Genomic DNA, 12,781 nt, shown 5'->3' on the forward strand with positions numbered 1-12,781 from the left:
TCTCATTTACAATAAAATTAACGGTACCAAATTTCTTGCACCAGATGCGCATTTCGACAATACATGTCTCTTCAGTGATGCTCGTGGCCAAAATATTTGAAATCCAAAGCTTATATAAAAGATGAAGAGCTATAATCCAAAAGGTCCAAAAAGTATAGCCAAATCCGTGAAAGGAATCAGAGCTTTGCATGAGGGAGACACATTCCTGAATTTATAAAAAATTCTAATATTTTGTATTATTGTATAGAAACGTCGCACGATACTGGTATGACCGGACGAGAAGCATGCTAATTATTTGGACTATCATCTTTCTGACTTTAATTACTATATCTTTTAATTGTCATTATTAGCTCAAATATTCCTACACAATTATCTTTTAGTTTAAACTGTATGTTTCTGCTAATCCGATAATGGACTTCGAATCTACGTGTCAAAGACAGTTTTAGCAGATTATCTGAACAATGGACAATAATTGCTTAATCCCTTATTACATGTATTTCTTTGTCATTCTGTTTTATATACTTCTTAGAAATAATTTATATTCAGTTTTGGATAGGTTCTTAAACCGTAAACACCGGACTCAATATTGTGACATCGTTTATATTCTTGTTGGATCGTTTATTAAATTGTTAAACTTTATGCCGACTTGAATCTTCATTTTAATACCCAGCAAATAGTCTGGCTATAGTTTGGACTACAATTTACAAATACGTGTCGGACACTAATTACTCTTTTAATATATTGTTATTTCTAATTTGTCATCTGTTAATCTGCTTAATCCTTTAATTGCTTGTGCTTATATATATTGTTATTATTTGTATGTTACTTTACATTTAGTTTGGAGTTTGTTGTTCGGTCTTGCCGAACTGCTAAAATAAAAGTTTTAGGAGCGAATCTTCCTTCTTGATTTACATTTAGTCGAATAGCCATTTCACCCGGCTATACTGGTGTCACCTAACGTTACACATTCAACGTTATTCAAGACAAAATAAAAACGTTGGAATGCATGTTGTTCAGATGGCTTTTTACAATAAATTTTAAAGGATTGATTTTTTTCCCTAAGAAAGGATTTTTTTCTAAGATAAAAGATGTTAAGCTTTAGTTTTATTAACAAATAAGAAATAAAAAAAGTAACTTGAATTGAAACCATTTAATTATATACATTTTAATTATAAGGGCAATCGAGTTCTTTTTTTATGGATAAACTATGCACTGCAAATGCATTCATTTTTGCACTCCAGAATGTCAAGGCTAAAGGACTACGGCATATCTAGCATGGCAGTTCTGCACAAATATATGCAAGGAAATTAGCAGGAACAATTATTATAGCTGTTTTTTCTATTAATTTGTATTATAGCGGATCCGACTATTATAGTCCGGAAAACACTTCAGTTCCGCGAGGAAATCTCTCTCCCCACCCCTTCTTTGAGTATTTCTATGTAATCTAGCCCAATTTCAAAAGAAAACCAAGTATGCATTTCTCCTTTCTGTCACTCGAAAAAGAAGACATGGATCCCCGTACATTGTTCCAAGTGTAAGGTCAAAGAATATTTTTAACTGGCTCGTTGCTGTTGAAGAACTATTGGTGGCATATGGCTGTTGTTCTCAATGTTATTTTGGGTCTCTTTGATATATTCCCCACTTCAATTCTCATTATTATTTTGGGTCTCTTTGATATATTCCCCACTTCAGTTCTCAATGTTATTTGGTCGTGTCTCTTCGAACTATTCCCCACTTCAATTCTCAATGTTATTTGGTTTGGTCTATTTGAACTATTCCCCACTTCAATTCTCAATGTTATTAGGTTTGGTCTCTTTGAACTATTCCCCACTTCAATTCTCAATGTTACTAAGTTTGGTCAGGTCTCTTTGACATATTCCCACTTCAACTGTCAATGTTATTTGGTCGGGTCTCTTTGACATATTCCCCACTTCAATTCTCAATGTTATTTGGTCGGGTCTCTTTGACATATTCCCAACTTCAATTCTCAATGTTAATTGGTCGGGTCCATTTGACATATTCCCCACTTCAATTTTCATGCAGTGATTCTCAATTTTATATTTCTTTTCTCACTATATGCAACATTTTTTTGAAAATCGTCATCGTCGTTTCGAGGACAGTTATACTTGTGCGTTAGTGTATGGATCTCTCTGAAAGGTTCTAAATCACAAAGAGAATCAAGTTACTCCTAGCCCCCACCTAAAATGAATCTTAATTCTGTAAGGCCCTACAGACAATTTCGGTCATGTCTCATTTACAATAAAATTAACGGTACCAAATTTCTTGCACCAGATGCGCATTTCGACAATACATGTCTCTTCAGTGATGCTCGTGGCCAAAATATTTGAAATCCAAAGCTTATATAAAAGATGAAGAGCTATAATCCAAAAGGTCCAAAAAGTATAGCCAAATCCGTGAAAGGAATCAGAGCTTTGCATGAGGGAGACACATTCCTGAATTTATAAAAAATTCTAATATTTTGTATTATTGTATAGAAACGTCGCACGATACTGGTATGACCGGACGAGAAGCATGCTAATTATTTGGACTATCATCTTTCTGACTTTAATTACTATATCTTTTAATTGTCATTATTAGCTCAAATATTCCTACACAATTATCTTTTAGTTTAAACTGTATGTTTCTGCTAATCCGATAATGGACTTCGAATCTACGTGTCAAAGACAGTTTTAGCAGATTATCTGAACAATGGACAATAATTGCTTAATCCCTTATTACATGTATTTCTTTGTCATTCTGTTTTATATACTTCTTAGAAATAATTTATATTCAGTTTTGGATAGGTTCTTAAACCGTAAACACCGGACTCAATATTGTGACATCGTTTATATTCTTGTTGGATCGTTTATTAAATTGTTAAACTTTATGCCGACTTGAATCTTCATTTTAATACCCAGCAAATAGTCTGGCTATAGTTTGGACTACAATTTACAAATACGTGTCGGACACTAATTACTCTTTTAATATATTGTTATTTCTAATTTGTCATATGTTAATCTGCTTAATCCTTTAATTGCTTGTGCTTATATATATTGTTATTATTTGTATGTTACTTTACATTTAGTTTGGAGTTTGTTGTTCGGTCTTGCCGAACTGCTAAAATAAAAGTTTTAGGAGCGAATCTTCCTTCTTGATTTACATTTAGTCGAATAGCCATTTCACCCGGCTATACTGGTGTCACCTAACGTTACACATTCAACGTTATTCAAGACAAAATAAAAACGTTGGAATGCATGTTGTTCAGATGGCTTTTTACAATAAATTTTAAAGGATTGATTTTTTTCCCTAAGAAAGGATTTTTTTCTAAGATAAAAGATGTTAAGCTTTAGTTTTATTAACAAATAAGAAATAAAAAAAGTAACTTGAATTGAAACCATTTAATTATATACATTTTAATTATAAGGGCAATCGAGTTCTTTTTTTATGGATAAACTATGCACTGCAAATGCATTCATTTTTGCACTCCAGAATGTCAAGGCTAAAGGACTACGGCATATCTAGCATGGCAGTTCTGCACAAATATATGCAAGGAAATTAGCAGGAACAATTATTATAGCTGTTTTTTCTATTAATTTGTATTATAGCGGATCCGACTATTATAGTCCGGAAAACACTTCAGTTCCGCGAGGAAATCTCTCTCCCCACCCCTTCTTTGTGAATCGGTAGAGCTTTAAAATAAAACATTAATTCTAAAGTTTTCTTATTATGCAACAAAATAAAATAGCCGTATTCCAAATCGTCTGTGAAAATCGCAATCAGGTCAATAAAAAGGAACGTTAGAAACATATATTATTAAATAACGTCAAACTCGTATGTGGGGACATTGTATCGGACATTTTAGTTTTATCTGATATCTTGTATATTAGATTTAATATATGGGAATTTAATATCAAAATAGAGATAAATTTTTGTACTTTTATCTATTATAAAAAAAATTATGTAGCGAATGGCACTGTATTAAATAAACATCATGAAAACACAGAAAACGTAACCCTACGTTTAATTTGGTTTGAAGGGGACAAAATGTCGGACATTGTTAATCAACTCGAATAAAAAGAATTTGTTTTAAAATTTCCTGATTATTGCATGAGGCGAAAGTGTGATCTTTGTACAAAATACTAGTATAAGAATTATTTACTTTCGACATGGGGATTGCTCTGGAATTCCCTTTTTGGGACAATTAAAAAAAATTTACGGCAACCTTCCGTGCATGGGACAAATAATTTGTATCATCTTGATCCCTTTTTCTTATATATCCGTCTTTTCGAGAGAGAAAAATCGAAATAACGTCATCGCCCACTTATAAATTGCTTGTTCTAGACAAACTTTTATATCGTTTGGTAAAAAAGGTTATATGTTTTTTTCCGGTATTCCTAATTTCACAAAACTAAAAGTGTAACGCGGGACAAGGAAATCATATTGCAAAATAAAGGTTTTATTGAGTTTTAATTAATGAAGATGGTCTATTACATATAGAAAATTGCAATAATCTGGAAGAAGAGTTTTAGAGCTTTAAAATGATATACAACACTTTATAATATCATTGTAAATGTTTAAAAATTAATAAGATGAATATGTCGTGTCCGTGATTTCACCAAAGTAACACCAGTAGCGTATAATATTTCCCACAGAACGTAACCAAAAGTTAGCGTGCAATACTTTACAATTACTGTCTTTTGGTGAGGTAAATGTGTGGTTTTATTGACTTTTGAAAAAACTGATATTCACTGAGGCTAACGGCCGAAGTGAATATCAGTTTTTCAAAAGTCAATAAAACCACATATTTACCGAAACAAAAGACAGTAAATGTTTTATTCTATATTCCGAGAGAAATTAATGAAATGTAAAATATTTACCAAAACCAATTGTACATCAAACGTTTTTTTTACCAAAATTATACACGTAAAAGCACGCGACGTTTTGTGCGGTGAATATCCTTTTCCGCAGGTGAATATGCTTATTTATTCAAAATCCCATTCATATAGAAAAACCTACTAATATTTTATCAATATGGAATAAATTATATTATTGTATAGCAATATAATATTCCCCACAGATCGTAACCAAAAGTTAGCGTGCAATAAATTCTAATATTGCACTAGTGCAATAAATCTTCAAAATCCATGACGTCATCAATGTTTAAATCTTAGTTTAGACCAATTTTTGCTTCCAAATATTATATTGCTATACAATAAAAGGGTTATTGCATGAATATTGGGGAATATTGTCCCTCGTAGAACATATATTGCGCTCGCAAGCTCGTGCAATATAAATATAAATTCCCCAATATTCATGCAATAACCCTATAATATTGCACTAGTGCAATAAATCTTCAAAATTCATGACGTCATCAACGTTTAAATCTTAGTTTAAACCAATTTTTACTTTCAAATATTATATTGCTATACAATAAAAGGGTTATTGCATGAATATTGGGGAATATTGTCCCTCGTAGAACATATATTGCACTCGCAAGTTCGTGCAATATAAAATTCTATTCGGGACAATATTCCCCAATATTCATGCAATAACCCTATAGCATCATATTTTAATAACACAAAACAAATCCGTATTTTCATGCCAGTACCGAAGTACTGGCTACTGGGCTGGTGATACCCTCGGGGACTTATAGTCCACCAGCAGAGGCATAAAAGAAAATCTTTTTGTACTTGAGCTTTCATCTTTTTATATTTCTCAGTGTATTCGCTGTTTTTTTCGCTTTTTGAAAAGTTTGTTTTTCTTGTTAATTTGACATCTTAATTTATCAGATATCCACGGTAATCGATGTTTGTTTCGTAGGATCTTTGATGGAATATGTTTTTCGACAGAGCTGATGAGTTTGGTTTTGAATAGTTCCCATAGCTCATTGGTGTTAAAGAGAATCATAGTTGTCATTGGTTGATTTGCAGATGGTACCTATGCCAAGTTTAATTTCGTCCCAGTTGGCTTTGTTATACTTGTATACCTATTGTGGGGTTTATGGTCGCTTAAACCTATTGGTGGTAGTGTGGTTACTTTGTTGATGTATGTTGGGTTATTAATCATTATTAGATCTAGTATTCTGATGTAGCCTTAAAAAAAAGGTTTGTGCCATTCATTATATATATCTAAGATATTTTGGTGAAGTTGTATGTCAGGTTTGTCTGGTATTGTGCTTGATGTTGACCAATCAATCATGATGTCCCAAGTTAAAATCCCCCCCCCCCCCCCCACACACACACACACAATGATAGTTGCATTTGCGGATTGACTATTGATACGATTTAGAGATTGATGGAGTTGCTTTAGTGACAATCCTGTCACCAGATGGTGGTCTGTAATATGATGATATAAAGATGTTTTTTGAGCCAGCGATATTGATTTCTGCCCAGACTACTTCACATTCAGTTTCTAGTTCTTTTACCTCTGAACTTATGAATTCTAAAATTGTAATTGCTATAAGTACACCCTTATACAAGTGTAGTCATGAACTTTGAGCAAGGACTTGTATTTGTATACAAATCCTTGCTTTGAGATAGAAAAAGATAAGATGTAAGAATTATTCATGTATTTTGCTTTTACAAGGGAAAATCATCTTGGAAATAATTTTCACTAAAGTGAATCCGTATGGTCAGAGACATATAATACAATAAATATCATATTACAAAACTGGTATAATTATTTTTCAACCAACGAGACAAGTTCTAAAGTTTGTATAATTATTTTTCAACCAACGAGACAAGTTCTCAACTTCTAAGCAAGGATTGCACTCGTGTACATGTATGTATGGTTATGCATCTCTTCGGGGAACATTTGAGATGACTACGGTTCTAACTCGGAAGTTGCATGGGTCCCTAACCGGTATGTATTTAATTTTAAAAACGGACAATAAACTTCCGGTAAAAATAGCACGAAATATAATGACATTTCAAAACAAAAAGTAACCACAAACTTATAGCTGTGTGGAGATTAGTTTACCCTTTAAATGATAACTGGTAACATTTTTTCTGTTCCAGAACTTTTTTAAACGAAAAGCATGCAATGATGTACATGGTCATGTTCACAGCACAAAATTTATAGATGGTACGTATACAAAACAAACCTGTCACTGACTTCCACTGTGTCATACCTTTGTACCTTTACCTTCGGGTCGTTACATAAGCCAAAGGCTTCTACTGACCCCTCATCTTTGATTGTCGTATCTCATAATAATATATATATATAATCAGGTCAGGAATAACCACCAATTGGTGGATTATACCTCAAATGACGTATAATCCACCAATTGAGGTATAATGGTATAGACCAATATTGATGTATAATAAAAGTTTTTTGTAATTAAATGCTAGTATGAGATAGGAGCATGATTTTGCAACTTGCAACCTATTTCATGACCCTTATTGAGTCCTCTGAAAGTTTCAGTTTTGTCAAAGTCTGCTGCATCTCTTGAGAATGCATGTGTACAACAATTCTTTTGTTGAACCATTTGTACTATTGACCATGATTGACTTTTGATAATGAAAGTCAAGTATTAACAAAGAGCTCCATTCACCCAGAGAGATATATATACATATATATGTCTCTGGTTCACCTATGGAGTTGTACTCATGATCACATGACTGCAGACAGTAATGATGTCCGTTGACAGGTGATTACAGGTAAATTTGCCAATCAAGAATTGACAAGATAACAAAAGAAGAAACTTCAAATACAATTATTGATGAAATGCAATATGTTATGTCACTATACTAAACTAGGAATGTTTGACAAGTATTCATACCATACTATGGTTTTAAGAAAACAATGCTCCATTTTGATGGAATAATTTGTTTTCAAAAACAAAGAATTATACACCAATTGGTCTATACCATTATATATCAATTGGTGGATTATACATCAATTGGTGGTTATTCCTGACCTGATGATGTTTTATACTTATAAAAAAAACACTTATTTAGGGTTATATTCGCATAGCATGTGGGTAACTTTTAATAATGGATATATTGTCATAACTTTATGAAAGTAATATGTATTTTATGTCTAAGAATTAAAAAAAAAAAACATTCTGGATTTTCCAGATGCCAGTTTTGCAATTCACCTAATCATTGCCAATTGTAGTTTCAGTCACAGCTTATTCAATACCTGCATTCTGTCAGTTCACATCAAGATACCCTCGTGTATGATTAACTGAACCGACTTTATATTCGGGCTATGTGAAAGCTTATGTATGTAACTTTTTAAATACTAGTAGTCATAATATAGTATAACTGATAAAAACCTCAATTACTTTGTTGTTATAAAAAAAATTTAAGACAAGAGACTTTACCAAAACTACGAAAATCATGTAAGGATACCGATACTTTGTTGTTTTTTTTCCCAGCTGGTCTCATATTTCATCATCAGTTTTTTTTATGTATGGTAGTATTTATTGCTATGACGAAAACTTGTTTAAAGGCACAAATAAAACGGTATGACCATTATTCTAAAGGTAGGTAATTAATTTGGATTTGTCAATTCGTATTTTATGAAATTAATTTCAATACACACTTTGTTATATAAAATTTTATTCTACACAAAAATAAAGTATGTACCGAAATGTTCTTACTTGGTGAGTCTCAAACTACATATTTTGTGCTTTAAAGAAAACGTTTCTAAGCCACAAAGGGAACAGTATGTGATTTACTCTCTAGGTAGGAAATTGGGTTGATTTTTTCAATTCGTATTTTTCAAGAAATTTCAATACACACTCTGTTGTATCAAATTTTATTTTGCACACAACAGTAATGGACAGAAAGTCACAGAAAAAAGTCACAGGAGAAAAAATCATAATTCAGTTTTTTTCTTGAGGTTTAATTTGTGAAGCAACTTTGTAATGAAAAGGAGTAGGTCCGGTAAGGCCCCTTTTGGCCCAAAATATAACAGTTTTACAAAATTGTTAAAATGTAAACTTTTAGTTTTTTATTGGACAGTTGAATGCTTCTGCTAAATAAATATGGGCCGTTTTTGGCAATACAATGCACATGTATCGGGTTGTAGCACCAGTAAGTCGTGCTAACTTACTGAAATCTTCAAAATTCTATCATTTAAGTTAAATTTTAGACGGTTTACGTGTAAAATGATAGTGGTAGCATTCGTGTTCATCCATAATATTGCAATGTAAATTGTATTTTATGATAATACATAACATATAAAGGTTGTGGATGAACACGGATGCGGCCACTTTCATTTTTGCCAAAAACCATCTCAAAAGTGACGTTTTTTTGCATATTTGAGAGATTTTTCATATTTGAGCTTCAATCGGATCGTTTTTAATGACTTAATCAGTTAAAATCTTTCACATAAACTAATTGAATCAAGTGAAAAAGACACTTAAGTGTTGAGAAAGTGGTCCAAATCCTTCGTCAGATGAAACTGAAATTTGAGGCCAAAATGATTCCTACTCCTTTATTCAATAAATATCAATAATTAATAAATAATTGTTACGAAAACAAAATATCAACGAGGTTTAAATGGCTTCATTTTGCCAATAAATATATATCCTCTGCATGATTGAAAGTTAATGCATTTTCATTTATCAACGGTAATGAGCTCCGAAACTTAAAAATGAATAAATGTCATGTATGTTGAAAAATATAAAAATATTTCAAAATATATTTAACAATTGTTAAAAAAATATTTGTGACTTTTTATCCTATCAAATTTGTGACTTTCTGTCCGTTTACTTCTCGGACATATATCAGACCTCATCTTGAAACTGTCTTATGAAGGTCTTGGTTAAGAGATCCTAAACTTGTCGCAATTTTTTTTAATTTTCAAATGGATATAAATCTTGACAAACAGTGTTTGCTTTATTTATTTATTTTCGGTTTCATGTCCAGTCTGTATTTATATCATATGTTTGTGTTTTCTCAATATTTTTCAACACATCCGTACTGATTACAGAACACGGTTCTCAAATCTTCAACTTTAATTCCAATTTTACCGAAGACGGGGTTTTTTTTGTGAAAAAATAAATATTTCTTCGTTGGCAATCACTTTCCCCCAGTTCATAAATAATTTCAGTTCCTCTGTGCACTTATCAAACTACTTTGTGGTCCTTTGTGCCCGCTAATACTTACATAATTTTCGTAGTTTGGGTAAAGTATTTTTATTACGACAAAAAAATATTAAGCATACTAATTGACGTTATCATTAAAATCAGAGACATATAGTCTCTGTTTATATAATATTATAACTAGTTAAAAATTTCATATACATGAGCTATCGCATAGCCCGGATATGATGTAGGTTCCAAACCGATACCGGTGACAACACCAAATCGTACATTATTAAAATCACAATTTTTATTGAAATTAATTATTTTTTTTATCATTTTTCTTCAGGAATTATGTTAATTTTATTCTTTGAAGGGAATTTCAGGTCCTTTGTGCTCTTAACAAACTTCTTTGGGGTCCTTAGTGCTCCTTTGTGCACAGAGGAGGTCCTTTGCGGTGTTTTTAGAGACCGCATTAATACTCAAATCCAGCTATGCGAGAACTACCTTTTTTTCATAAAACTTAGAAATTTACGATTATACATGCAATTCCATAGTGTTATTCTTTTCCCGATTGTTATCTTGTTAAAATGATACTATTTTCGTATACTTTGATTAAATAGTGTTTTTATAAAATACCATCAAAGGTGATTTATTTTGTTCACATTGATACCCAAACCCGGCTATGTGGGACTTACCTTTTTTCATAAAACTTAGAAATTATAGAATAAATATGCATTTTAATGAGCCTGTATTTATTCCAAATGTTTTCTTGTTAAAATAAGATCAGCGGGGCATATATTTGTATTACCATGGACATGTAGACATTCCCAATTTATTTCTCTTTTCTTTGTAAATTTTCCCCATCATTCTCTATTCTTTATTTATTTTAGCACCCCATCATTCTCCAATCTTGATATTTTGATAAGATGTTTCCTCTTGTCCTTACTTCTCTGATTTCAAATATGCAGTTATTCCGATACTCTTTTGTATGAATGAAGGACAGTGCCAGAAAGCCACAGGACAAAATGTCAAAATTATTTTTTTTTGATTATTTTACTTGAACAAAAAACACTTATTTCTATTCTTGAACTATTGTATACAAACCAACTTTGTATACAAAAATTATCACAACATATCAAAGATGATCAAATAGTTGTTACCAAAAAAAAAATGTCAAACTGGTTTGGCACTTAAATGGCTTCATGGTGCCAATAAGTCTTTCTTTTGTATTATCAAAATTTAATAAATCTTCATTTTTCAAATATAATAACACATTTCGTAACTTTAATATAAATATATGTTTTAAAGATATTTCTCTTATATATACAAACAATTATCAAAAGATTATTTGGGATTTTTTTGTCTTGTGACTTTTTGTTCTACTAAATTTGTGACTTTATGTCCTGCAACTTTCAGTCCGTTATGCTTTTGTAAACCCCTTCTAAACCCTCATGAGACCTACAAAATATGTAGAAGCAGAGACTAAATAAAGTTAACGTTGATGTCAGCAACTTACATTGTATGTTCACGGTACCACGTTTAACAATTGACAAACATGATCAAAATTGTGTACCTATAGCAAGCTTGAAAGGTCTATACATGACAAAATGAAATTTAAAATAGATTTAGCCAGATACATATAATACAATATATGTCTCTGATTTAGCATAATAAAAACCGGCAGAATGTTGTGACATACATGTAGGAAGTAAAGTTTACAAGTAAGACAAATAGTCTATTCAACTCTATCTTTTTTTTCAATTTAGAATGCCAAAGAGGAAAAGATGTAGAAATTAACAAATGGAGTTAAAAAGAGAGTAATCCTCGACCATGAACAGCTGTTGGTACCAGTATGGAGGAGACATCTGTTCCAGTTGCAATCCACACTGAAGATGGAAAGAGAATGAAGAAATATGAACGCTTTTATTTGATTGTCATGCTGTTTCTTTTTCTAGCACCAGTGAAAGGCACAGAGCAACTGATTGCACAAGAAATTGAGATATTTGCAGTGAATGAGACACACAATAAAGATGAAGAATCTTGCCATTTCCCTTTCACTGTATGCAATTTATTACAAGTTACCATCGCTGATACATGTATATATCCTTAGCTGTACAGATACCGAAATTTGTATAGTTGAACTGTACCAGATCAGTTGCAGGGCAATGATCATAAAACTCTCAGTTTTCATTGACAGTAACATTGTGAATAAATGTTTGATAATAAAAATATTATTTATACCTGGAATTGTTTTTGTTCTCTCACATTTTGGTTTAGTTATTGAAAAAGGATGGAATAATGTGTAGTGATATTCTAGATATATTGTATACATAAATACATGTACATGTTCAGATTCTCAGTCTGACTGGTCCTTTTCATTTCAGAATACTGGGATGTATGTAGGTGTTTTTTTTACAGATGTTATTTGGTTTATTCAAACGCCACACCACATTAATTGGTTTATAGGTTTTATTAATATGATTACTGTGGGGAAAAAAAAACCAAACAAGAACATAAAATTATACGGCTTGTGATTATGGTTAAATCTATTATCATGCCTTTAATATGAAGCAGGCATTACCTGTAAATGGGGACGAAGCCTTTATTATGTATGTGCTTTCCCAAAGTAAGGAGCCTGTAATTCACTGGTGTGCTGCTGTATATATCATATTTGGATTTTTTTTCTTATTATTTTGTTCATAATTAGACAGTGAGTTTTCTTGTTTGATGTGTTAAACCTTTTTC

At 31.7% G+C, this 12,781-nt stretch overlaps 1 long non-coding RNA gene across 1 annotated transcript in view; it reads left to right on the plus strand.

Moving 5' to 3' along the window:
- Window positions 1-12,276, plus strand: part of LOC134702476 (uncharacterized) — a 70,240-nt gene extending 57,964 nt beyond the window's left edge. Inside the window, exon 2 of the long non-coding RNA XR_010104422.1 lies at window positions 11,803-12,276. This is a non-coding gene — a long non-coding RNA (uncharacterized LOC134702476). The remainder of the gene's footprint in view (window positions 1-11,802) is intronic.
- The last annotated feature ends 505 nt before the right edge of the window (window positions 12,277-12,781 follow it).

Source organism: Mytilus trossulus, unplaced genomic scaffold (assembly GCF_036588685.1).
Source record: "Mytilus trossulus isolate FHL-02 unplaced genomic scaffold, PNRI_Mtr1.1.1.hap1 h1tg000486l__unscaffolded, whole genome shotgun sequence".
NCBI classification, from domain to species: domain Eukaryota; kingdom Metazoa; phylum Mollusca; class Bivalvia; order Mytilida; family Mytilidae; genus Mytilus; species Mytilus trossulus.